The sequence below is a fragment of the Orycteropus afer genome, unplaced genomic scaffold (genome assembly GCF_000298275.1).
Source record: "Orycteropus afer afer isolate SDZICR_OR568_19922 unplaced genomic scaffold, OryAfe1.0 scaffold00068, whole genome shotgun sequence".
In the NCBI taxonomy this organism is placed as follows: Eukaryota; Metazoa; Chordata; class Mammalia; order Tubulidentata; family Orycteropodidae; genus Orycteropus; species Orycteropus afer.
In genome coordinates, this window is record NW_006921655.1 from 1,507,882 (window position 1) to 1,535,734 (window position 27,853).

A 27,853-nucleotide genomic window follows, 5' to 3' on the forward strand; every position below is an offset into this window, starting at 1 on the left:
GCATGGTGTCTCCTCCAACCTCTTGCACTTAAAAAGGACCAGGTTCTGAATTAGAATTGTAAATATGGTGTTAATGTTTGACACCACTCCTGAATAGTTCCAAGTTTGTTCCTTGTAGTAGCTTTCCTGGCCGAGCCTGAGCTTCCTTCTTTGTTTATCGTGTTCTAATTCATTGTGTTTCCATATAAAGCTTTTCTCATCAGAATAGCTGTGTGTGTGGTGCTATTGACCTGATTCCTTCCAGAGAGAGATTCTCATGCAATGGGATGATAAAGACAAACTCATGCAAACCACATAGGAGCTAGTGACCTTTGCCAACCTCCTATTTCTAGAATGTGCTTTGTGGCAATCCATACCTTGGTGCTCTGAGAGTAGAATTCTGAGACCATGGTTCCATGGAGGGTCTTTCTAGATTGTAGGTTTTAAATCCCTAATGATGAGCAGGTTAATTATAAAAATCATCAGAGAAAATTTGCTCATTTCTCATTCAGGTATTTGCCATGTCTGAAAGGGTGGGAACCAACCAGGTGACTCAGTTTATTCACTTAATATTACGTAGATTTGTGTTGTATTTTCCAGATACACTTTCATCTTTTTTTTATTGGTTAATTGTGTTAGCTTTATTTATACTAATTTTTATTAGTAGGATACTCTGTCCTGCAGGGTTGAAATGGACTTGAAAGCACACAACAATAACTACAACGTGTGGCAGAGAGAGTGGCCCTCTGTGGCCCCTTGACACTTTAAGAAAGCTAGAACTCTGATGATCATCTGGCCCTGGACCCAGCTTGGAGCTGTCCTTTCCTTGGGGTTCAGATGCCAGACCTCACCCTCCCTACATAACTAACTGATGGCTTTCAGCTGGGTGGATGTTGTTGTTATGTGCTGTTGAGTCGGCCCCAACTCATAGCGACCCCTCCTTGGGTTTCCGAGGCAGTGTCACTACGGAAGTAGGATTGCCCAACCTTCCTTCCGAGGAGTGGCTGGTGGGTTTGAACTGCCAGCCGTCTGGTTAGCAGGCAAGTGTCTTAGCCACTATGCTACCAGAGCTCCCGCTGGGTGGATAGGTTTCTTTAAAAACAAACAAAAAGACTAGGATTTTTCTTTTCACTACAAGATTTAAAAAAAAAATTATTATTCTCCTTCAGTAACAAAAAGAAAAAATCAGTGAAGTCCCAAAACATTCTTTCAAAGAGCAGCTGGCCATAGGATGGTTAAGAGAATGTTTCTGTACCAGAAAATAGTGTTTCTATAGTTCAGGCAAGATTCGAGCCTTGCCTTTTCCCTACTTTCCATTTTCTACCTCAGAACAAGGAAATTTAGTATGAAAAGGTGGGAAGTTTATTTGGAGGAACTTAAAAGGTGTTGTAGGGCTGAAAAGCTTGGCCTCATATAAAAGCCTGAGTGAGATATGAGAGGAAGGCCCATGATCTCCAGCCACATTCTAACTTCACTCTTCAGTAGAGACAGGTCTCCAGAGAAGAGAGCCCAGTGAGTTGTAACTATCGTTTCTTAATTTGTTGAGAGGTGACAACTTAGGCGATGGCTCTAAAAAGGTAAAACTCCATGCAAAAATGTTGTGGGGTCCCTGTCTGAGCTCCTCTAACTTAACAAGGAGGAAGGGCAATCAAGATCAATAGCTCAGGGCTGATTCCTGTGAAGGTAAGGTCAGACATGCTGCCACCCCCCGACCTTTTTACCATTTCTGACAACAACTATCCCTACCATGGCACTCTCTACTTCTCTCCTGGATTTGGTAATTCATTGCAACAGTTACACAGAACTCACAGACAATACTCACAATTAATGGGGTTTATTGGGAAGTAACAGGTTACAATTCAGAATCAGGAATGTTCAGGATACAATTCTTTGATCAGGACATAATTCTTTGATCAGCCGCCCCTCGGCCATGCCTATAGGCATACTTCTTTCTTTGGCCCTTGGCCTCTGCCCTGCTCAGACAAGTGTTACAAAGCTCTTTTAGTTCTGCTGATAGGTGCCCAGAGAGACACCCCATTCTGCCAGCAAGCTCCTGCCCAAAGGCATTCAGCCTTCTCACTCCATGAGCTGAGAAGCCTACCATTCTGTCTCATGCCAGTCTCTTGTTTCTGCTGCCTGGTTATCTCTTGTGTCACAATTCTCTGTCTCCTGGATCAAAGTTCACTGCAGGCAGAAGGACAAATATTGTACTAGTCCATTATTGTAAAAATCAAGGAAAGGTTTATCTATGGAAGGAAATTTTTTTTTGTTTGTTACCAGGGGTGGGAGGGGAGGAGAGGGAACACTGTTAGATAGGTAGAGATAAGTATTGATTTGGATGAAGACAAGGGCAGTGTACCAAATGTGAGTGATCAACATGGTGGCATTGAGAAAGAGGAAGACAGAGAGAGGTACATGGGGGGTACAGACAACAAAGATGAACCATTTTGCACATACAGTACTGCGTTGTCAGTGAATGCAAACATGGGTAGATGGGTGGATAGATGGGTGGACAGACTGAACTATTAGGTATGTCTATGCAGTAGAGAGTATACCCAAGTCCATGTATAGGGTTGGCAGACAATGGTCCTATAAGTGTATTTGTATGATCTGAATTCCCAGGTGTATAGTAGAGCTGACAAGGGACAAGGTTGTAGTCACTTCTTGGCCACAGCCAGGTATCCAGAGTGACCGAGTAGTTGAACCTGTGGGCTTGGGATCATAGTAACGGGACATCAAGCTCAGTTGGCATAACATACTACATACACAAAACATTGTTCCACCTCCTACTTTGGTGAGTAGCAACTGGGATCTTAAAAGCTTGCAAGCAGCCATCTAGATGCAATGATGGATGCCTCCTCGTCTAGAGCAACGACGAATGAAGAAATCCAAAGATTCATGGAAACAATTAGTCCTAGCGACTGGTACACCATGCGATCTGTAACCTATATGACTATGAGACCAAAAGAACTAGATGGTGCCCAGCTACTACTGTCATCCACTCGGAGGGGGATCTATGTAGGAGATCCTGAATAGAGAAGGAGAACAATGTGGAACAAAACTCAAAATCATTTGGAAAAAAAAAGGGGACCAGGTTTGCTGGTCTGATAGAGCCTGGTGGAACCACTGAGACTATGGCCCCTAGCTGCCTTTTGGGTCTGGAATTGAACCCACACTGGTGGCTTCTAGCCAAGCAAAAGACAGGCATATGAGTTGAACATTTACTTGAGGTAGATACACTCCTTGGAGAGAACAGTTATGGGAGAAAGAAGGACTGTGTCTATGCACAGGGAGACACAGCTTGGGGCAGGAGTGCATGGAGGGATGGACATAGGGAAGAGGTGACTGTCAGGAGGTAGTGGGAGGGGAGCTGTTGCATTATGGTGAATTGTGGTCCATGTCATGAGACAAAGTATATGTGAACTGCTGTATGGAAAGTGAATTTGCCTTGTAAATTTTCACCCAAATCACAATAAAAGAAAAAATAAAGTTCAGTGGAGGGATATCAGGTCCAAAGGTCATGCTCCCACTCCTGTCTCTTCTATCTTTATGGTGGTGAGATCCCCCTTTTCGGCCTCTGAGATGCCTCATTTTAAGCCTAGCTGATGGCAAGACTGACCAATCCTCAAAGAAGGTTGGGTTCTGTTCACCTTATTTGCACAGTCCCACCTACACAAGGGTGCCATGCTCCTTATTCACATTATTAACAAGCTATCCAACCCCCTTGGTGTACCACAAGCACCTTATATTTGCATAGTCCCACCCAGTCATCTGATGGCGGTAACAAAGACCATGACTAGAAATGCCATATTAAGTAATTCACTGCACTGTGCTACATTTACCAAGTACAAACTTGATATTAGTTTACAAAACTAACTGATTAGTATAGACTCACTGCCATCGAGTCGATTCTACTCATAGCTACACCTCCTTGGGTTTCCAAGGCGGTATCTCTATGGAAGTAGATTGCCCAATCTTCCTTCTGAGGAGTGGCCGGTGGGTTTGAACCGCCAGCCTTCTGGTTAGCAGTTAGTCATTACGCCACCAGAGCCCCCTATTCATATAGATTCAACTTAAATTATTGAAGTGGCACTATATTTGAAACCAAGAGCCTTAGATGTTATCTTTATCTGTCTTGTGACTTACTGTGTGATTATAAATAAGTCAAATTACCTCTTTGTGTTCTAGTTCCTTTTCAGTAATTGGACTAACCATAGGAAAGACTGTATTGGCACAAAATTCTAATCTGCTTCCTTTGACCTTGTAAACTCTAAGAAACTCCACCGGGGACTTTGTAAAGTCAGTGAACTTTATGAGTTGAGAAAGTCTTCTTAATCATCCCTAATGTTCATCTTTCCTCAAGTCCTTAGTGAAACAAAAAGTTAAAGGAAATGGAGCAATATTTAGTGCTGAACCTTAGAGCCAGGGAAAGGTAACTACCAGCAGGAGCAAAGCAGAAATGACTTGAGACACCCAGAGAAGGTCAGGCTGGAGGCAGGGAGATAAGATAAGTGACTTCCACCATTCTCTACAAGCAGTCATACTCATCACTGCAGGGCTTGGCAAGACCATTGCTGGAATGGCATAGGCTTGCATCCAATACCTGCTCCAGAAATAGGTTCTGGATGTAGGAACAGCGAATAAACAAATATCCCACTGGCTATTGCCAATGTATTTCTCTCCCAGGCAGGCCTGCCCACCAGGGCTATTGCTGGAAAAGGGAAGGTGCTCTGGGGCTGCTCCCTGGCCCTGCTTTGGAGCGAGTCCCCCGAGACTGAGAACAGCCCCAGCCACATGAAATAGTATTTTATTAAAAATTCCAAACTTTCCCAGCTAACTGGCTCTCCTTCAGTTGTAAGTTTCAATACAAAACACTGCCAGAGCAATCTTAGGTTTGTGGAAGAACTTTTTACTTGAACCCAGAAGCAAGTTATTTAAGACACAAATTCATTCATCTAACCAGTATTTGTTGAGCCCCTGCCATGCCCCAGGCACTGTGCACAGTAGTGAATAAAACAATATCATATCTTCCTGCTTGGAATGATGGAGGGGGAGATATGGTCTAGCTGATGGGTACTGTGGCAGGTGTAAGCATATAAGAAGGCCCCCTAGGCCAGTTAGGTGGCAGGTAGGAGAAAGGCAATGTTGGAGCTGTGTGTCAACTTGGCTGGACCACAATTCTGTGTGGTGTAAGCTGTTGGATGTGGTTATTCCCATGATGGGATCAGATGATTATGTTTGAGCAGGCAATCTGTTGAAAGGGAGTTTCCCTAGGGGTGTGGTCTGCTTCCAGTATATCCAAGGACATCCTAGGAAAAGAGACATTATTCTGTGGACCGGGTTTCTGTTGTACTGCCTACAACTGCCCGTGAGTGAACAGTCCACCATTCGGCCTGGAGATCTTGGATTCGTCATTCGTTGGAGTCAACAGCCGGTGTATTGCCTGCCAGCCTTGAGCTCCACAGCCTCTGCAGTTGCAAGAGTCGGGAAAAGCCTCCAGCTTGACATTTGATCCAGGAACTTTGGACTTGCAGCTTCTATAAGTGTGTGAGCCATTTTGCTAAGATAAATTTCTATATATATGCATTTATATGTATGCTTTACTGGTTTTGTTTCTCTAGAGAACCCAGTGTGACACAGGCAATGTTAGGGAAGCTGAGTCAAGAACAATGAGTAGGAGTTAGATAAGAGGAGGATAAGGCTATGGGGATGGATGAGAGTTCCAAAATAGGAAAGCAGCATGTGCTGCCTAAAGGCAAAAGAAAGTTTGCTGAATGGAAAGTAGTTCAGTGTAGCTAGAGCATAAAGGGCAAAGGGGGAAGTGTCAAGAGATGAGGTTGGGAATTAATAAACAAGACCAGTTGTAAAGGATTTTATAAGTCAGGTTAAACAAAACAAAACAAAGCACACACAAAAAAACTTCACTGCCATCTGTTGTTGTGTGCCATCGAGTCGGACCCGACTCATAACAACCCCTCCTTGGGTTTCCATAGTGACCCCCATTGTGTTTCTCAGGTGGTAAATCTTTACAGAAGTAGATTGCCCCTTCTTTCATCCCTGGAGCAACTGGTGCCTTTGAACTGCCAACCTTCTGGTTAGCAGTCAAATGCCTTAGGCACCACACCACCAGAGTTTCTTCAAAAGGCAGGTAGTTGTTATGGGCCCTCGAGTCAGACTGACTCATAGTGACCTCTCCTTGGGTTTCTGAGGCAGTATCTCTACGGAAGTAGATTGCCCCATCTTCCTTCCGAGGAGTGGCTGGTGGGTTTGAACCGCCAGCCTTCTAGTTAGCAGTCAAATGCCTTAGGCACTACGCTACCAGAGCTCCCATAAGGCAGGTTAAGAAGTTTGAAATTTATTGTGGAGACAAAAGGGAGCTGTGAGGTCATTTTAAGAGAGGCAAGACAGGATCCAATTTGCATCTAGAAAGATGATAATGGCTGTCATGGGCCTGATATAGTTAAATTGATTATCATGCCAAAAAACCAAACCCATTGCCTGGGAGTTGATTCTGACTCACAGCGACCCTATAGAACAAAGTAGAACAACCCCAAAGGATTTCCAAGGCTGTAAATCTTTATAGAAGCAGATTGCCACATCTTTTTCCCACAGATCAGCCAGTGGGTTCAAACCCTAACCTTTCAGTTAGCAGCTGACCGCTTTAACTACTGTGCCACCAGGGCTTCCTTTAAATTGAGAAAGCACAATTGCTCATACTTCATAATGGTATATCTATAAGAAATAATGAAATTGGAGGCTCATTGTTTATTTTCCAGCTTGATATTTTGAAAGCTGTTTTTTCATCGTTACAGAACAAATAGAATCATATATGGCAGATTGTATTTTCCAAAGATTGTTATACCAATAAATCCCATCCCACACATTCATTTTACATTATGACATGGACACTCTTCCATTGAAATGTTGGCTCTATATTCCCTCCTTTTGAACCTGAACAGACCTTTATAATGGTCTCACCTTAAGAGAGTACGGCAGAAATGATGCAACTTCTGATGCTATATCATAAAAGGTAATACAGCTTCCATCTAACTAACTCTCTCTTTTTCTTCTCTTGTGCCTTGATACTTCTGAGCCAACATATGAGAAATATGGGAGCTCTGGTGGCATAGTGCCTAAGGCATTTGACTGCTAACCAGAAGGCTGATGGTTCAAACCCACCAGCCACTCCTTGGAAGGAAGATTGGGCAATCGACTTCCATAGAGATACCACCTCAGAAACCCAAGGAGGGGTCACTATGAGTCAGCTCCAACTCATTGGCAGTGATTTTTTTTGTTTTGTTTTGTAGTCGCCATACTGGAGAGGCTACAGAGAGAGAGAGAAATGCCCAGGTACAAAAAGGGCACGGGGTCGGCATCTTCTGACCTCCTATAACTTCACAAGAGGAAGACAGAATCACCATCAACAGCCCAAGGCTTATTCCTATGATACCAGTCATACCACCACCTTCCAGCCTTTTTACCAACTCTGACACCAACTGTCCCTCTCACGACACTCCTTCTCTGCTGGATTCAATAATTCATTGCAATGGCCACGCAGAACTCACAGAAAATACTTAGGATTATGGGGTTTATTAGGGAAGTAACAGGCTACAATTCAGGTTCAGGAATGTGCTCAGGATATAATTATTCGATCAGATAAGTCTCCCTTCTGCTGTGCCCTCAGACACTCCTCTCTGGCCCTTGGCCTCTTGGCCTGGCTCTTGCCCTACGCAGGCAAATGTTACAAAGCTCTTTTAGCTCTGCCGATAGGTACACCTAGGTCCACCACACTCTGCCAGCAAGGCTCCTGCCCAAGGGCACTGAGCTTTCTTGCTCCATGGGCCAGGTAAGCCCACTGCTCTGTCTCGTGATTCTTGGTTCCACTGCTGCCATCTCTCTGCCGGGGTGTCTCTCTGCTGGGGCATCTCTCTGCTGGGGTGTCTCTGCCAAGGAGTTCCAGCACAGGGATCTTGGGTCCAAGGACGTGCTCTACTTCACCTCCAGCTCTTCTCTCTTGATGGCAGTGAGATCCCCTCTCTGTCTCCAGGAAGGCTCATTTTAAGCCTGGCAGAGTAACAAAACTAACCAATCCCCACATCAGAGTTCTACACATCTTATTTGCATGGTCCCACCCAGTAATCTGGTGGTAGTTACAAAGACTATGTCTTGAAAAGCCATACCAAGTAATTCACTGCACTACACCAGGGAGTCTCAGCTATTCCAGCCCCAGTTGTTTGGAACTTTCTATCCCACACATTAGACATTTAAACCAGTGAGGCATCTTATAATTCCAGCCCCTAGCCTTCAAGCCATCCCGACTGACACCAAGTAGAACAGAGATGAGCTAGCTTTGTAAAGCCCTGCAGATTCATGAGCCAAATAAATGTCATGATTTAAGCCACTAAGTTTGGGTTGGTTTGCTAGCTATAGAGAACTAGTAGTACACCACAGCATAGGATTTAGATTTTAAGTAGTTAATTTCAAGTACTTTTATTTTACAATCCTCTCTAGTTTCAGATGGTTACAGAATTTTAATAATTATTCTGGCTACAGTATGGAGAGATAAAAAACTAGATGCAAGGGATCAGTTGTGAGATGGTTGCAATTGTTCAAGAAAGAGATGATAATGACTTGAGGACTTCTATTTCCACTGAGGATATAGAAAGCTGCAAGAAAATTCCACTCTCACCCTAACAATGAGAAAACGCTGTGGGACAGTTAAATGCTGTTCTATTGGGTCTCTATGAGTCGGAATTGACTAGATGGCAATGGGTTTGGTTTGTTATGGGTGGAGGTGTTTAAGCAGGTGTAGAGGGGATTCCTACATTGGATGGAAAATTGGATCATATGACCTTGAGATCCTTTCCAGTTATAAAAGTGTATAGTGGTCCACTGAAGAACTATGGGGGGCTCACTGCTAGTATGTCAACCTTGGCCTCCCCAACATCTGGAAAAGAGAGAAACTCTCCTTTTTCCTCCCTTGTTGTTGTTGTCAGGTGTTGTCAAGTCAATTCTGACTCACAGAGTCATACAATAGAATTTAACATATAGTGGTTAGTATGTTCCCCTCCCTCAATGTTAAATAATGACCCCTCACAAATACCTGACCACCTACCTACAAGCAGTCAGAGTAAGAGCTCTCTCACAGTTCTTAGCCCAGCCCTGTGTGATAGTCTCTTGGGCTTGGAAGACCACAGAAAGGTGAGTCCCCCATGAGCCTTTGTGCTATTTTGTGTTTTCTGAACATATGCCATGAGACAAGGACTTGTAGTAGGCAGTTTATTTTAAAAGGTGGCAGAAGTGAGGGAGCAAGGAGAATGAGACATGGGAGAGTGCTTTAAGTGGGTCCACTGTGCCTAATTAGGGCTCAATCCCTTTGGAATCACTTTATGGGGCTATAAAGATCACAGCTCAGAATCTCCCCACTGCGTGATGGTGTCATCTGGAGTATTAATCTGCTGATGCCCATCCCTCATTGGCTGAGATTTACTCCTTGTGGCTGTTAAGCCCCTGCCACTTCCAGACTGTCTTGAAGGGATTGAGAAAAACCCTCAGGCAGAGAAAGAGAGGCAGGAGGCCGACAACGTGTCCAGGAATTGTCCACTGCAGCTGCAGTTGGATGCAGGATCAATCATCCATGTCTTTGAGTTTCACTTTCCAGCCTCTGTGGCCCAGTGTGTGGAGTGGTTCTCCCCATTGGGCTAATTAATTCCAGCTTTGTCTGAGTGTCCACCTACAGCTCTCTTGGGCTCAAGTCTCCCCTCTGGGCCCAGTCCCTCACTGGGCTCTCTGGGTTGAGGACACCAGGGAAGTGGGCTCTCCAGGTTTGCACCTGTTCAACACCATACCTGAACTTGGATCGTGGTGACAGTAGTGGTCTTTCTCCATTGCTCCTTGTGTACTGTGGTCAAGTTCAGAACACATCAAATTCTTGATTAGCCTGTTTCCAGTGCTGATGACCTGATTTTTTGGCCCCCAGTTTAAAAATGCTAAGAAGAATGACCAGGAATCCAAAGACTCTGAGAGACCTCCCTCAAAGCCTTGAAGATGCTTCAAAGATGAGAAGTTGTAATACTAATGTTGGAGGCAGGGTTCCTGGTCAGGGTCAGAGAACTAATCCAAGCAGGCCCACCATCCCTGGCATGCCCTAGAGCTCTGAACCCATCTCTCTCTTCCTCCCTCCCTTCCTCTGATCCTCTTACCCCACACACACACTCTCCTGTCCGGTACTCACTGTCTGACAGCCTGTCTTTGCGCTTTCATATTAATTACAGATGATTGGGGGGAGCTATGTAAATGCAAGGTGCCTTGTGGCTCACCAAGCTTGTTAGTAAAATAGTCCCTAAGGAGTTACTGCTAACCAGAAGGCTGGTGGTTCAAACCCACCAGCCACCCCTTGGAAGGAAGTTTGGGCAATCTACTTCCATAGTGATACTGCCTCAGAAACCCAAGAAGGGTTTGAGTCAGATCTGACTTAGTGGCAGTGTGTTGCATTGTGCAGGTGGGACCATGCAAATAAGGTAGAACCCTAATGTGAGGATTGGTGAGTTTTGCCATCCCACTAGGCTTAAAATGAGCCATCCCAGAGGCAAAAAAGGGATATCTCACTACCATAAAGAGAGAAGAACCAGGAGTGGAGCACGTTCTTGGGCCTGAGGTCCCTGCCCTGAGACAACAGAGAGATAGTGGCAGCAGAGGCAGCAGAACCAAGAAAACAGCATGAGACAGTACAGCGGGTTTCCCAGCCCATGGAATGAGAAAGCTGAATGCCTTTGGTCAGGAGCCTTGCTGGCAGAGTGGGGTGACTTTGTGCACCTATTGGGAGGACAAGAAGAGCTTTGTAAGACTTGCCCAAGCGGGGCAGAGGTTGAGGCCAAAAAGAAGTCTATCTACAGCATGGCTGAGAAGGGGCCTGCTGTCCTGATTGAAGAACTATATCCTGAGTCGTTTCTGATTCTGACTTGTAACCTGTTACTTCCCTAATAAACCTCATAATCGTGAGTATTGTTTGTGAATTCTGTGTGTCCGTTGCAATGAATTATCAGACCCAGCAGAGAAGTAGGGTGCCATTGGTGGGAGGGCTGTTGTCAGAATCGGTAAAAGGATTGGAGGGTGGCAGTATGTCTGATCTCAGCCTCATAGGAATTAGCCTTGGGCTGCAGATGTTCATCTTGATTCTCTTTTCCCCTTGTGAAGTTAGAGGAGGTCAGAGGACACCTTCCCCATGCCCTTTTTGCTGGATCTGACCAAATAGCTGCCCCTAGGGCAAGGAGGTGTGTGTTTGTGTGTGTGTGTGTGTGTGTGTGTGTTTTGAAGTGGAGTTCAGTGTTACCATTGTTAGCTTAAGGCACAGCCCCTCCTAAAATGGCAAGTATTGTCCAGCCAGAGATAGAGCCTGGCCAGCAAATCAACTTAGACCCCTCCTGAACCTCAAAAAGGAAGAAGCAAAGAGAAACTTACTGGATCTGAGCCTTGCTCAGAAACAAGATGCTTTACTGAAACAGGGTGCAAGGGTGGTGAGAGCTGCACTTCCGCTTATTCCTCACTGGCTTCTGCCTCTCCTCTCTTCCCCCTTCTCTTCCTCCTTGTGGGCCCTCTTCTGTATTCTTTCAGTCTGAGGTGCACTCTCTATGTTGTCATGGGTTCCCTGTGCCTTTCCTTGTCTCTTTCCTATTTCCATCTCAGACTGTTTTGCTTTATTCGTTCCTCAGCCCTGCATTGCTGAGGCTCCCTCACCATCTTACTTCCTTGCATCTTCTCTGTGCCCCTCAATAGGATTGTTTCTCTTTGTCTCTGTCAGTGTGTGTGTGTGTTCTTTCTGTGTCTCTGTCTGTCTGTCTGTATTCCCAGAGGCCCTGTAACTCCAGAACCCCTGGCAGGAGTGCTTTTCTAATAATGGAGCCTGGGACAGCCACCCAACAAGCGGCTCAGAGGTGGCTAAGGACTTTTCCAGCCCAGCAGTCGTCATGGTAACAGCCAGGGCGGGCCAGGCAGGGGATGTGTGGAACCACGTGGGCTTGACCTTTCTGTGGGTGTCAGGTTTGAGCGGGAGCTGGGGAAAAACAGCAACAACTGCCTCCCTCTGCCCTAGCCCTCAGGGCTTCTGAGCTGGGCTGAAAGGAGAGAGGGAGAAACGGGAGAACTGGGACAGTTGACAATAGAGTGAAAAGGAGAGGCAGAGGTTAGCAATAGCGATCTAGAGAAAGAGGGACAGGAAGACGGGCGTGCGTGCATGCGCGCGCGCGCGCGCACACACACACACACCACAAACGCAGGCCCGCTCCCTGGGTCTTCATTCACCATTGTGAACGACCTGTGGAGGGCACTAGACATCATTCCTGGAGGCTCAGCTCACACTTCACCAGCCGGCAGCTCTGGGTGGGTGGTTATTAAAGGTCAGCTCCCCGCACTCAGAGCTCCCCTCCAGACTCCTTCAGATCAAATGTCACTTTTTCCATATTATAAAAGCCTTTATTGCTCTAAGGAAAATATGCTAAAATTGAAAAAGCTAAATGATTATTTTAAAATAGGAATATTATAAACGCAAAAGTCCGAGGAAAGACCGCACAAAATCAAAGGCATTTAAACCCTCCTTTCACTTCCCCCAGAGCTGGAGTTTCTCCCTCCTCTGATTCCCTTGCCTGTCAGGTCAGGGGAGAGATAAGGCTGGGCTCTGTGTCCACATCTCTAGCAAGGGCCCAAGAAGGGAAGTCCATTTGGTGTTGCCTGAGTATGAAGGCATTAAGAAAAGTTGTGCACAGGTGTCCTGCTAACTCTGTGACCCCTTGAAGGCAGCCTCAGGTTAGTTCCATGGAGAACACAACTCCCCTGTGGATTCCATTTCCAGATTTTCAAATCAAGATCATGTAAGAGTTTTCAAGCCTTCTGGGACACACTGTTATGGAAAAGAAGACCATAGTCTCAGATTGGAAAATAGGGTCTTATCATTTACTGGAAATATACATTTAGGAAAGAAATGAAGGGGGACACTCACCAGCCAAGAGCTAAGTGACTTAACCAACCCAGCAGCATTACAAGCTTCCTCTTATACAGGAGTACAACCAGAAGTTCCCTTGGAGAGCTAACTGCCTTTGGTCAGCAGGGGAGCGATGCCTTGTGCCACCCAGACGGAAAAGAGTTTTATGATGCTCTGTAGAAGGGATGGCAGACCCTGCGGTCGTAATTAGAGTACTTCGAAAAGGTTACTGGAAATGAGTCCTCATTACATATATATATAGTTTGTTTGTTAATTGTGATTTGGGTGAAACTTTACAGAGCAAATTCATTTTCCATACAACAGTTCATATACGTTTCATACACAATCATGACATTGATTGCAATCCCCATAATGTAACAGCTCTCTTCACTCTTCCTCCCTATAGTTACTCCCCGCCCCCTATCCTTCTTTCCTATGCATTCCTGCCCTCTGAGCTACCTCCCTGTGCAAATGCTGCCCTTCTGATCTCCCATGGTTGATTGTTCTAAGGAGTGTACCTACCTGATTTAAATGTTTACCTCATATACCTGTCCATTGCTTGGCTGTGAGAGTGCGTTCAATTTCAGGCCTGAAGGGTGACTAGGGGACATAGTCTCAGGGGTTTCATCACTCTCTATCAGACCAGTAACCCTGGTTGTTTTTATGACTTTGAGTTTTGTTCCACATTTTCCTCTCACTTTATCTGGGATCTCCTACTGTGATCCTTTTCCCAGGGGCTGACAGTGGTAGCCAGGCACCATGTAGTTCTTCTGGTCTCACAGTTGTGTAGGCTGAGGTTCACACGGTCCACTAGTCCCTTGGAGTAATTGTTTCCATTCATCTTTGGTTTTCTTCATTTGTCTTTGCTCCAGATGAGGAGAGACCAATTGTTGCATCTTAGGTGGTTGCTTGCAAGCTGTTAAGTTGCTACTCACCAAAGCAGAATGTAGAACGATGTTTTTGTGTAATTTGTTATATGAACTGAGCTTGATGTCCCCCATGACCATGGTCCAGAGCCCACGGGCCCAGCAACTCACTCCCTAAGGGGTGGTTGGCTGTGGCTAAGAAATTATCATAACTTTACCCCATTAGCTTTATTATATATATGGACTTTCTTATGTTATTTTTGTTATGTGCTGTCGAGTCAGACCTGACTCATAGCAACCCCTCCTTGGGTTTCCGAGGCAGTATCACTATGGAAGTAGATTGCCCAACCTTCCTTCCAAGGAGTGGCTTGTGGGTTTGAACTGCCAACTTTCTGATTAGCAGTCAAGTGCCTTAGACACTATGCTGTCAGAGCTCCTGGACATTCTTATAGTATATAGAAATACATGTCTAGAAATATTGTCTGCCAAACTTGTATACGGTCATGAGTATATTCCCTTTTGCTTAGACATACCTGATCATTCAGCCTGTCTACATATGTATCCACCTGTAGATTACTGTTCATTATTACTGATAATGCAGTATTATATATGATTCCACATGTTTTGAAAGTGGTCACGGTATTATAAAGATGCACCATTTCTGAGACTTTAACTTTTCTTTCTCTATCTCACAGCTTCTCTAACTCCTCTGTTTGGGAATGAGCAGCATCACCTTCCAGTTCTCCCCTAGAGAGACATCAGTGAACTCTCCTGTCCCTTCCCTGGGGACAGAGTAGATTCTGGGAAACTGCAGGTGCCTGCACCCTCAGAGCAGTGGGCAGTGCCTCAGGACACAGGTTCACATGTACCACGTTATTCTTCTCCTCGAGGTGTAGTTGTTTTCTTGAGTAGGATTTAGGAATGGACTTGAGCCCAATACTAAGTCTCCTTCCTTTTTGTTCTGCCTAAGCCCCTCCCTCCAACACTACCTTTTCTCTAACAGCCCCTCCACCTCAGCACCTGGGGCTGGGACAGCTCCCTAGGGATCCTGAGAAAGTCCCAGAGTATCTACCCAATGCCTGAGGTGGTGTGAGCTGGAGATTTGGGTCACCTGAGCAATTGCTCCTGCTAGGCCTGTGATACCTGATGGCTTCCCTCAAATCCATCCCTTGTCTTTCCATGTATCTCTGGGCTAGGCCCTCACATGTCCTTGCTGCTCACTGCGCTAGGGCAAGTCACCCACTTCATCATAACCATGCTTTTGCTCACTCTAGTCTCTTTGCCAAAACACCATTTCTTATATATCCCCATTTCCACTTCAAGGCTCAACTCAAATGTCACCGTCAAGTGAAGGTTTCCTCAGTCTACCCTAGGTTATCCTGTGGCCTGATACAGCTTCCTACTTACTGCCATCATTATACGCACACCTCATGGTATAGTCATGTCTCTGTTTTCACATCTGCCTTCCCACTGGAGGGTGAGCTTTCCGGAATGAATGAGGATGTATTCAACTCTGAATCTCTAACTCTTGCCTCAGTGTTGCTCCTTTAGTATTTGTTATTGTTGGCACTCACCCTGAGAGCACTCTTGACCTAGGGTATGAGCAGATGGTCCCAGGCTCCTCAGAGACAATGGGGATGTTGTTGTGTGCTATTGAACTCATTCTGACTTTCAGTGACCCCATAAGACAGAGTAGAACTGCCCTGTAGGGTTTCCTAGACTGTAATCTTTACGGGAGCAGATCACCACTGGTAGTTTCAAACCACCGACCTTTTTGGTTAGCAGCCGAGTGCTTAACCTTTGCACCACAAGGGAGGGGTCGGTCACCCGCATGGTGATGAGTAGTGAGTGGTAGCTGTCATGCCCCTCCCTTCCTTACCAGAGCACAGTCCCACCATGCTGCAGGTCCTGTAGGGCCAGGCTGGTTTTGAGGCAGGGGACTTCTTACATCTGAGACAATCCTGGCTTGGCCCATCAGTACCCACAGGATGAAACAGCAGCACCTGGATGGTGTCTGGATGCTCTTCTACAACCTTGGGCCATCTCCTGTTATTATTCCCTCATCCCATGGCTTCCCCATCCCCCTTACTGCACTAAAGAGGGCTCTGGAGAGTAGGCTCAGAGTGGGGAGGAGGGCTGGGGCGCATCCTTCCTGCTTTCTCTATCTCCCCTCCTCCTGGCTGACTGCAGCTGTGCTGCATGATGTGGAACTGAACACAGTCTTAATTACCACTCAGCCCTGCTCATTAGTGCCTCTGGAAGCTAGAGAAGCCTCAGGTTAGGAAGCCTTAAATGCACTAGAGGCCAAGGTCCCAGGCCTTCTGGGTGATCGCTAGTCCCACTTTGCTTGGAGTGAGTCTGTGTGACTTGGTATCCCTTTCTTGGCTTCCAGAGGGAAATGCCTTTTCTCTGGGGTTGGGAAGGGCTGGAGATGGGAAGAGGAAAGGACTGGAGCTGGAGGATGGGGAGGGAAGGGAAGGCCCCTCATAGGCTCTTGCTCTCACTCCTGGGTGCCAAGCGTCAGGGGGACAGCATATGAAACTCCACTGCAATCAAAGAAAGATGAATGAATGATTAAATAAACCACATGCAAATCCAGACACACTGATGACTTACCTGCCTGCGGAGGGACTTAAGCAGGAAGCTGGGTGCATTGTTTGGCCACTGTTTTTGTCTTTTTTTTTCTTTGTAGTGAAAAGGAATAAAGAACCATGAAGTGCCTGAAGACTGAACAAAGGAAGCCAAGTGGAGGAGAAGAGGAGGGGCAGACCCTGGAAATTACAAATCCATAGGTCTGATTTCAATATCTGGAAAAACTTTCTCACAAATATCAACTTGGAAACACCTAGAAGAGCAAATGAGATAATGTACATGAAAGGACCTTTTGAACTGTAAAGGGCTTTAGAAATACAAGGTGTTATTCAATGTTTCTGCTCAATGCAGACTATAAAACAGATGCTACCAGGAGGCTAGAGATTTATGATAATGGGTCATCACCCATAAGGTACTCACACAATTTTGGCTGTTTCATTTAATTAGTCATTGGCTCTCATGAAGACTACTGCAGGTCTTCTGAGTGGCCTTCCCACCTCCTCATTCTCCCCCACTTAATTCATCTTATATGCCACTGCCAGATTAATCTTCCTGATGCATAGCTCTGATCAAATACCTATAATGATTCCTCCGGCAGGCTGCCACAGAGCTGAAAAGAACCCCCCAAATCTAATGCCAAACAACATTCCCTCTTTCCATCCTGGCAGATGTGAGCTCAGGAAAATCAGGTCACTCATCCAAGATCATACAGCTACCAAGGGACAGATCTTGAAATCAAGCCCTCAAAGCCTGGACTTCAACGCTCTTTCTAGCTCATCACTTTTTCACTTGGATGGATACAGCCTGCAGTGAAGATCTTGCTACATGGCATTCTTTCTCTTCATTGGAAACATTTCCCAGGACAAATTCCCAGGAGTAGGATTACCAGGTCAAATGACATTAATATTTTTATTAATTAATTGACATAATACTTTGGAAAAAGGCTAGGTTGAGTTATATGTTGTTATTGTTGTTAGGTGCCATTGAGTCAGCTCCAACTCATAGTGACCCCATGTACCATAGAATGAAACAATGCCTGGTCCTATGCCATCCTCACAGTGATATATATAGGCTCACAAGACCCTCTTATCCACTGGGAGTAATGTTTGAGTAATTTGCTAATTGAATGCAGTATTTCTTTGGTTTCAGTTGCATTTTTGGCTATTAATATTGAATAGTTTCGTAGCATCAGTTTGCTACTTGTATTTTGTCATGTGTGAATTATCTGTACATATCCGTGGCTCAAATAATTATTAAGATCTTCACATATCAGAAGCTGCAATCTTAAAAAAAGAAAAGAAAAGGCAATTTTAGAGCAGATACATAGACTCCGTGAAATCAGAGCAGGGGTCCCTGTCAGACAAAGTCATGTAAATAAGCTGTACTTCGTGTAAAGTTTTAAATCAATTGAGAGCAACTAACCTAAAATACTAGTCTATTAATTTAAAGGGTACAGAATTCTTGGCTTCCATGCAAGAGACCAGGGTTCGATTCACAGCCAAGGAACCTCATGTGCAGCCACTACCAGTTTGTCAGTGTGGAGCTGTATGTTGCTATGATGTTGAACAGGTTTGTGGAGATTCCAGACTAAGATGGACAAAGAAATAAAGCCTGGCAATCTACTTCTCAAGATCATCCTTACGGATGACAATGGTCCTATTTGTAACCCATCATGGGAAGCATGGTGTAAGGAGGGAGCTCCAGGAGTGTAGTAGGTAGGGCATTTGGCTGTTAACTGGAAAGTTGGTGGTTCAAACCCACCAGCTGCTCTCCAGGAGGGTAAGGCAATCTAACCCCATAAAGATTTACAGTCTTGGACCACTGTTAACCACTTGGAAGGGGATTGGTACAGGAGATCCTGGATAGAGTGGGGGAACAATGTGTAAAAAACTCAAAATCATAAAAAAAAAAAGAAAACAGTTTTGTTGGTCTGATAGATCCTGGTGAGACCCCTCAGACTATGGTCTTTAGTCTGGAACTGAACTCACTCCTGTGGCTGCCAGACAAACAGTAGACAGACATATGGGCTGAACATTTACATCAGGTAGATAAAATCCTTGGAGTGATCAAGGAGAACAGAAGGGCACTGTTTGCACAGGGAGACAGCTCAGGGGATGAGAGTGCATGGGAAGAAAGGACACAGGGAAGAGGTAACTATAGGAGAAAGTGGGAAGAGAGCTGTTGCATTGCAGGGAATTCTAGTCAATGTCATGAAACAAAGTGTGTATGAACTGCTCTGTGGAAAATGAATTTGCTCTGTAAACTTTCACCCAAATCAGCGTAAAAAAAAAAAAAATGTTTACAGCCTCGGAAATCCAATGGGAGTTGCTTTGAGTCAGAATCAACTCAATGGCAGTGGGTTCATGGGAATGGTGTAGGATGGGCAGAATTTCCTTCTGATGTGCATGGGGTCACCATAAGTTAGGGGCCAACTCAACTGTAACTGACAACAAGTTTAAAGGGAGAACTTAAGAGGAAGGCACCTTCCTGGACTCAGACAATACTTATCCTCATCCTATCAGTATATCATCACACTAGCCTTCATGATTTATTTCTAAGTCATTTTAGTGACTAAGTAATTGTACAGAAACAGAAATGCTTCTTTTTCATGTTTGTTTAAAATTATTTTATTTTTTGACTAAGTAATGTATACATGGTACAAAAGTCAAAAGATTTAAAAGGGTATACGGTGAAAAGATAGTCTCCCACCAGCTCCTGTCTTCTAATCACCCTGTTTCCCTTCCTAGAGATAGCCACTAACACTAAATCTGGATGATCCTTCCAAGGGTATTCTATGCATATATGCTCCTTCATGTGTATATTTTAAATAGAAATGATAGTATATGATACATGTTAATCTGTACCTAACTGTTTTAGAGAACAGTCCGTATCAGTGGATTGAAAGCGTGGACACTTTTTACAACTGTGTGCCGTATAGATGTGTTCTACTCTAAGGGAACTCAATAAACAAAAATCCAGATGCACAAAACAAATTTGTCAGGAGGTATTTACTTCACAACCTTTCAAAAGCCTTTATTTTCATAGAAATCTTCTAAATATTAATCCACTTTCACACATTTCAGTTATGATACATTTTACTGAAATTATTTATATATTTATGATAGAAAAGTTCTAGGAAAAGTGAAGGCCATTTAAGTTGGAAATGATTTATTAAATAAATCACTTGTTAAAGATTACACTTCAGTCAAAATGACATGCCCTTACCAGGTAAGACAATGTGGTATTATGTTTGAAAAACTGTCTTCTATAATTCTGTATTTTTTTTAAAGCCTCAAGTGTAATAATTCTGCCTGCTCCATTTTATTCGGCAAATATCAAAGGGTGAAGTGTAAAAGAAAAAGCTTTCCATTTTAATGAACATGAGACATGAAGTCCAGGGTCAACTAGACTACTCGGTAAGACTCAGCCTACCAAGGTTCTGTGTCCTCACGTGACACAGGATATATGTCTCTAAAGACCAGACTTTTACTTTTAATCACATCAGAAGTTTGAAGACTTATCTTCCAAATAGCCCCAACTTCCTTCAATCACTGATCCTAGGACTGGTGTCTGTGGGTTTATTGAAAACCATTTCCTGCCTTCAGCCTATCTCATCTTCAGGGATGGGAGTTGCATGTGTTTACTACATGCTGTGTGAAGAAGCAGCTTTCTTTGTTTGCCCCCAAGTTAATTTACCTAAAAGCACTCCTTTGATTTTTGTAATTCTACTTTTATTGTCACTTTATTTTGATATAATTTCAAATTTACAGAAAATTTCATAGTAAAGGAATACTCAAATACCTTTTACTCAGATTCACCAATTATTTACATGCTGCCCTGTTTATTGCCTTTCTTTCTCTCTCTCTCTCTATATATATATACATACATTTCCTAAGAATAAACACATTCTCTTACATAACCACAGAATTGATGTTTTACTATTTTTATAAATAAAAAGGGTGAGAAACTTGGAATCCGGACTCCCCGGAGCCATTAAAGTTGGATGGCTCCCCTCACCTATTGACCTAAGGAAATCTTTAAACCTGAAACCAAAATGATCACCTAAAGTCATCTTTAAACCAAACAATAAATCCATTGCTGTTGTCATTCCAACTCATAGCGATCCTATGAGACTGAATAGAACTGCCCCATAGGCTTTCCAAAGCTGTAATCTTTATGGAAGCAGACTGCCACATCTTTCTCTTGCAGAGTGGCTGATAGGTTCAAATCACTGCACTACCAGGGCTCCTTCAAACCAAGCAATGTTGTTGTTGTTGTTATGTGCTGTCGAGTCAGCCCTGACTCATAGCAACCCCTCCTTGGGTTTCCAAGGCAGTATCACTACGGAAGTAGATTGCCCCATCTTCCTTCTGAGGAGTGGCTGGTGGGTTTGAACTGCCAGTCTTCTGGTTAGCAGTCAAGTTTCTTAGACTTACTTAGAAAAGAATGTCTTCCTTGAGCATTGTATTCTTTTACAGAATTATCAATATGAGATCAAACTGACAACAGCAACTTGAAAGGGGAGAAGAGAACCTTAGGGGGCAGTGGATTTGTGCTGATGACCATGAAACAATTCAGAAAAGAACAGCAGGACAGACAGCACAACTTGAAGAATGTCACCAACGTCACTAAATTGCACCTGTAAAAACTGTTGAATTGATGTATATTTTGCTGGGTATATCTTTATCAAAAACAAGAAGATACATAGAAAAAAACATATAACAGCCGGAAAAAAAAAAAAAAATGCTGAGAAAATATATCTTTTTTTCCCCCTATGATGCTGGACCACAATTTCACTAGTTCAGGATGAACAGCTCTTTTCAGCACTCCCTGGGCCTCTCACACCTAAAAATGCCAACCTAAAACCACCAGGTCAATCATAGCGCAGGTCGGTAGCCCTCCTCTTAACAGTGTATTGCTGAGGAGAATAGCAATATCATGCCCTGGGTTGTGTAGGGGCAGAGGTTGAGATGGAGCCACCCATGGGGAAAAGCTACCCGTTTCAGGACTGAAATCCTGTGGGTATAAGTCCACAGAGGTTTCTGAAACTGGGAAAGCTTGTCCCCTTGAGCTGAGTTTCCCCAGGGAACAGAATCTCAAGGGAAAGGCACTCAGCTGCCTCCTCGCTGCCCCCAGAGTCTGCTGGCAATGTTTCTATAGAACACTGAGCTCTGAAGACCAATAGGGAGGGCCTGAAGCCAGAGGAGGTTAAACAAGAGTCTGTCCTTGTAATCCTTAGACTTAGAGCCACTGTTACACAAGGAGAACTGGTTAGGAGGTACTTTTTTAAACTTGTTTAGAAATCCCTGCACTGTGCAAACAGTTAATGTGCTGGGTTGCTAACTGGGAAAGTCCACCTAGAGGTGCCTTGGAAGACAGTCCTGGAGATCCCTTCTAAGAGATCAGCCATTGAAAGCCCTTGTAGGCACAGTTCTCTCACACAGGGTTGCCATGAGTCAGAAATGACTCATGGTTTTGTTAGTTTTGTGGAGTGAGCCTGTGCTGAGGACCCTGGGAAGTGACTAAAAGGGCAGTCAGGTAGGTAGATGAACAAGGTTTCCTATCAGTATGGACAAGCCCCACGTACATGTAATTATCCCATACATACTCCACCTCTGCCCTCTGCTTAGAGTAGCGGCCCTCCTCACTCTTCCCCCAGTTCTGACTTACCAGTCTCAGCAGCATTCTTCACGTGGTGTCTGGAATCCAGGATCCTTGCAGCCTCAATGTCATGTCTGACCAGGATAAGATCTGAGCACAGGCAGGACAGAGCCAACATCTGCAGCCCACAGGGAGGAATTTGGCATCACATCCCACAGGTGGCCGTTCTGGCTGTGGTCTTGAGCCCCAGCTCTGACCTTACCCCAGCTCCAAGGTTAATAATGCACATTGCCCTTGCAGACCCTCCCTGTCACCCTCAGACTCCCCTTCTGCCCCAGCTCTGTTACTTATTAGTCTTGTGATTTGGAGCAAGTCAGTTTTTCCAGACCTGGTTCCTCATAATAAAAATGAGGTAATAACATCTACCTCAGAGGGTGGTGGTGGTGAGGGCTAAAGGAGGCAATGTGCGGGAAAGTACACGACTCACCCAAGCAAAGATTGTGCTGTTGCTGCTGAAACCTGGACATTCTATGTCCCTTTACTCAAAGCTTAAGGAAGAAAGAAGTGATGTCAGGCTGGATCAGTTCTGGGGATCGTGTGAGGCCCCAGCTTCCTGTCTGGAGGAGGCTGGAGGAATATTGGGGTTTGGGTAAGAGGTCACTCAAGAGCAGCAGGGTGAATTACAGGGGACTGAAGAGGACTGGTATACCTCCCTGAGAGTTTGGAAATGGCTACAAAATGGTGTGGGTTTGGAGTATTCTGAAGGAATTTTTCAAAATTTAGGTAATACAATGTGGTTTGGGAGACTTTTAAGGGAAGGGGCTTTAATTCACCCTCACTTCACCAAGATGACTATAACTGTAGTGCAGTCAATACGGCATACAAACTCCCAGGACAGCCAGAGGAAACAACATCCTTGGGGTGAGGTATGTTACATATAAATGGAACCAGCATACAGTATGAATGAAATTGAACTCCTTCCTCATAACACATGCAAAAATGAATTCAAATGAAAAAAAGAAGAAGAACTCAAATGGATCAAAGACCTAAAGATAAAAGCTAAAACTATAAAACTCTTAGAAGAAAACATAGGAGCAAATTTTTGTTATCTTGGATTAGGTAAAGTCTTCCTAGATATGACATCAAAAGAGCAAGTGGTAAAAAAAAAATAAAAATTAACTGGACTTTTATTAAAATTAAAAACTTGTGTACTTCAAAGGACACTATCAAAAAAGTGCAGAGACAATCCATAGAATGGGAGAAGATAGAAATCATATATCTGACAAGGGACTCATATCTAGAACATATAAAGAACTCTTACAACTTAGTAAAAAAATGACAACCCGATTTAAAAAATGGGCAAAGGATCTGCATAGATATTTTCCCGAAGATGTGCAAGTGGCCAATATGCACATGAAAAGATACTGAACATCATTAGCTACCAGGGAAATGTGAATCAACAGCACAGTTTAATCTACTTCATACCCGCTAAAACCAAACGCCCTGCTCTATAGTGGATTCTGCATGATAGTGACCCTATAAGGCAGAGTAGAAATGCCCCACAGGGTTTTCAAGGCTGTAAATCTTTTCTTTATTATTGTTATTTTTTTTACTTTTTATTGTGATTTGGCTGAAAGTTTACAAAGCAAATTAGTTTTCCATTCAACAATTCATACCCACTTTTTTCATGACAATGATTGCAATCCCCACAATATAACAGCACTCTTTCCACTTCCTCCCTGTTTACTGCTTCCATTCGTCCTTCTTTCCTATCTGCTTTCTGAGCTTTGTTGTTGTTAGGTGCCATGGAGTCAGCTCTGACTCATAGCAACCCTAGTGCAACAGAACGAAATACTGCCCAGTCCTGCACCATCTGCACAATCTTTGCTCTGCTTGAGCCCATTGTTGCAGCCTCTGTGTCGATACATCTCATTGAGAGTCTTCCCCTTTCTTGCTAACCCTCTACTTTACCAAGCATGATATCCTTCTCCAGGGATGGTCCATTCTGAAAACAGTCAAAGTCCGTGGGACAAAGTCAGCCATTCTCTCTCTGAAGGAGCATTCCAGATGTTCTTCTTCTAAGACAGATTTGTTCGTTCTTCTGGCAGTCCATGATATTTTCAATATTCTTTACCAACACAATTCAGATACATCAATTCTTCTTTAGTCTTCCTTATTAATTGTCCAGCTTGCATATTTGTTGTTGTTGTTGTTTGCCGTCGAGTTGGCCCCGACTCATAGCGACCCCTCCTTGGGTTTCCGAGGCAGTATCACTACGGAAGTAGGATTGCCCAACCTTCCTTCCGAGGAGTGGCTGGTGGGTTTGAACCGCCAGCCTTCTGGTGAGCAGTCAAGTGCCTTAGGCACTATGCTACCAGAGCCCCTATATCCCTGGGCAAATGCTGCCTTTTTGATCTTATATGATTGGTTGTTCTAAGGAATGCAAACCTCCCTGGTATTATTGTTCACCTTATAGGGCTGTCTGTTGTTTGGCTGAAAGTTGAGCTATGAGGGTGAGCTGGGATTGAAGAGTGTCTAAGGGCCATAGCCTCAGGGGTTCCACCAGTCTCTATCAGACAAGTAAGCCTGGTCTTTTTTTTTATTACCAAGGCTATAATAAATCTTTATGGAAGCAGACTGCCACATCTTTCTCCCATGGAGAGGCTGGTAGCTTCAAACTGCCAACTTTCCTGTTAGCAGCCAAGCACTTTAACCACTGCGACACCAAGCCTCCCTGTTCACATCCATTAGAATGGCCAAAATTAAAAAATAATATTAATAAGTAATAAACAAGGAAAATAACAGGCATTGACAAATACAAAGGAGCACTGATAAATGCTCCAATGTGGATGAACCTTGAGATCATTATGCTGAGTGAAAGAAGTCAGACACCAAAACCCACATATTATATGATTCCATTTATGCAAAATGTCCAGAATAGGCAAATCTATAGAGAGAGGAAGTAGATTGCTGAGAAAGGAGCTCTGGTGGTACAGTGACTAAGGCATTTGACATTAACCAGAAGATTGACCATTCAAACCCACCAGCCACTCAGCAGACAGGGCAATCCACTTCCATAAAGATTTACCACCACAGAAACTCAATGGGGGTCACTATGATTGGAATCGACTTTTTGTTTTTTTTGTTTGGATGCTGACAGGAGGAGCTGGGGGAGGTAATAGGGAGTGACTGCTAATGGGTATAGGGTTTATTTTGGGGGTGATGAAAATATTCTAAAATTAATTGTGGTGATGGTTGTACAACTTTATGACTATGGTAAAAACATTGAATTGTACACCTTAAATAATAAATAGCAAAAAGAATCAGATCATGAAGATGTCTACTTTATTAATTATTAATCATTTTCTCAGTTGGAAAAAATTTTATATATTTGGTCATGTTACATTGTGGACTACCACTCATCCACCAGTTTATCATAGCAGCGATGGCTTGTATGTTGCTGTGATGCAGGAGGATATACTACTGATATTTCAGATACTAGCAGGATCACCCACCAGATGACAAGCTTGAGTGGAGTTTCCAGAGTAAGACAGACTAGGGAGAAAGGCCTGGTGGTCTGCTTCTGAAAATTAGCCAATGAACACCCTATGGATCAGAACAGAATACTGTCTGATACAGTGCTGGAGGATGAGCCTCCTAGGTTGGAAGGCACTCAAAATACAAAGCGGCTGCGGCCATGACTTGAGCACACCAATGATTGTGAAGATGGCAGGGACTGGGCAATGTTTCATCTGTTGTACATGGGTCGCCATGAGTTGGAGCCAACTTGAGAGCAACTGACAATCAAGTTTTGTAGACAAAGCACTTTTTTGAAAAATAAACTCACAGAGGTGAATGCAAAATGATACTATTTATGCAATACAATTTATATTGGTTGTTGAATTACTTGCTGAAATTATATCAGTATAGTCATTGATCCTGCTTCAAAGGTAGGTGTAGCAAGGATTTTCAATAAAATGAATAGTGTGTGGACTGAAGAAAATATGCACAAACATGAAGGAAGTAAATTTTTTTTTTTAAATCTGCCTAGGGTGTTGCTGAAATAAGGGTCTAAACAATAAAGAAAAAAAGGAAAATGGCACAGTAAGTAAAACATGCAAAATACATTCTTAAAAATACATTCTCACCAGGGGCAGGAGGGGAGGGGAGAGAACACTGCAAAAATTAAAAACAACAACAAAAAATATATATTCTCTCTCTCTCTTTTACATACACACACACAATCTGACAACTGTTGGTGGGTGTTCTGGTTACCTAGTGCCACTCTGACAAGAATATACCACAAATGGGATACCCTTAACAAACAGGAGTTTATTCTTACAGTTTGGAGGCTTTAAGTCCAAGTTCAAAGTGCCAGGCTCTAGGGGCTAGGTGAAAGCCCCTCAACCTTGGGGTCCAGCTCTGCCTCCTGCTCCTGGCCTACTGGAGCTAGAGGCGTTTCTTCACCCAGACAGCTACTGGCTGCTGAGGCTGAGAAGCCCCAAGGTTGACAAGTAAAAAGGCACAGTCCTGATGTTACCAAACCACACGGCAAGCCATTAACTTAAGTCCATTTTAAGTCCCAAGGTCAGCAGAGCATAGCACGTTGCTGAGCAACGACATGGCTACATGCAGGGTCTAAGCGTGCCATAGGCTAGAGACTATACCCAAAGGCTTCTCCTTATATACAGGAAGCAGCCCACATACCGAAAGGCAGCTACCCAGCTGCTTGTGGTAGATCCCACCATGGAGTTGATTGCCAGTCTCCTCATGGGGATTAACTACCACCAGCTGCCCAACCACTCAACCAGGCCCAGCCAAGTTGACACAAAAACTGAAACTACCACAGTGGGGAAAGGGACATTTCCTGATCTGCAATCCACTGTCACCCTCCTACACAGTTTGCATGCCCAACCTAAGTGCAGAGAGGGGAGAAGCAGCCCTGCACATCAAATTGTCTTTCTTCTTTCAGAGGTGCCCCTGTGTGTTCAGGAGCACTAGTGGTGCAGTGTTTAAGCCCATGGCTGCTAACTGAGAGGTTGGTGGTTTGAACCCACCAGCCCACTCCATGAGAGAGAGATGTGGAAGTCTGCTTCCATGAAGATTATCAGTAAAGATTACAACCTTGGAGGCCCTATGGGGCTGTTCAACGCTGTCCTACAGGGTCGTTATGAGTCAGACTTGACTTGATGACAAGGAGTTTCTTGTGTGTTCAGGGGTGAGAGGGGAGCAGGGCCAGGGGAGTATGGAAGAGTGTGCTCAGTCCAAAGAGGACAGCCTCAGAAAACAGCACTGCCACCTTGTGGCTTGGGACGGTCCCACCTCTGGATAAGGCCTCAGGGATCCTCAGAAGGGCTCCTTCCTATCTTCAGAAAAAAAAAAAAAAAAAATCAATGATTCAGTAACATTTATTCAAATATAATTTTTAATGTTTTTAATTAATATGAAAGTAATTCGTGTTCATTTTATAAATTTTATAAAACAGAAACAAGCAAAAAGAAACTATTAAAAACCACCTGCTAACCCAACTCCCAGAGATAATCAAAGTACTTGGGAGCACATTCTTCTAATCTTTTTCTAAGTTTTTTTCCCCTCTTTTAACAAAAATGAGATTGTGCAATACACACTGGGCTTTTTTCCATAACATAAATATATTGTGCAAATACTTTTCCACTTGTTGAACATTGTTCTGCAGCATTTTCTAAATTAAGTATTTTTTAAAGAATATATTAATATCTGGGAGTTCTGGTAGCATAGTGCCTAAGGCACTTGACTGCTAACCAGAAGGCTGGCGGTTCAAACCCACCAGCCACTCCTCGGAAGGAAGGTTGGGCAATCT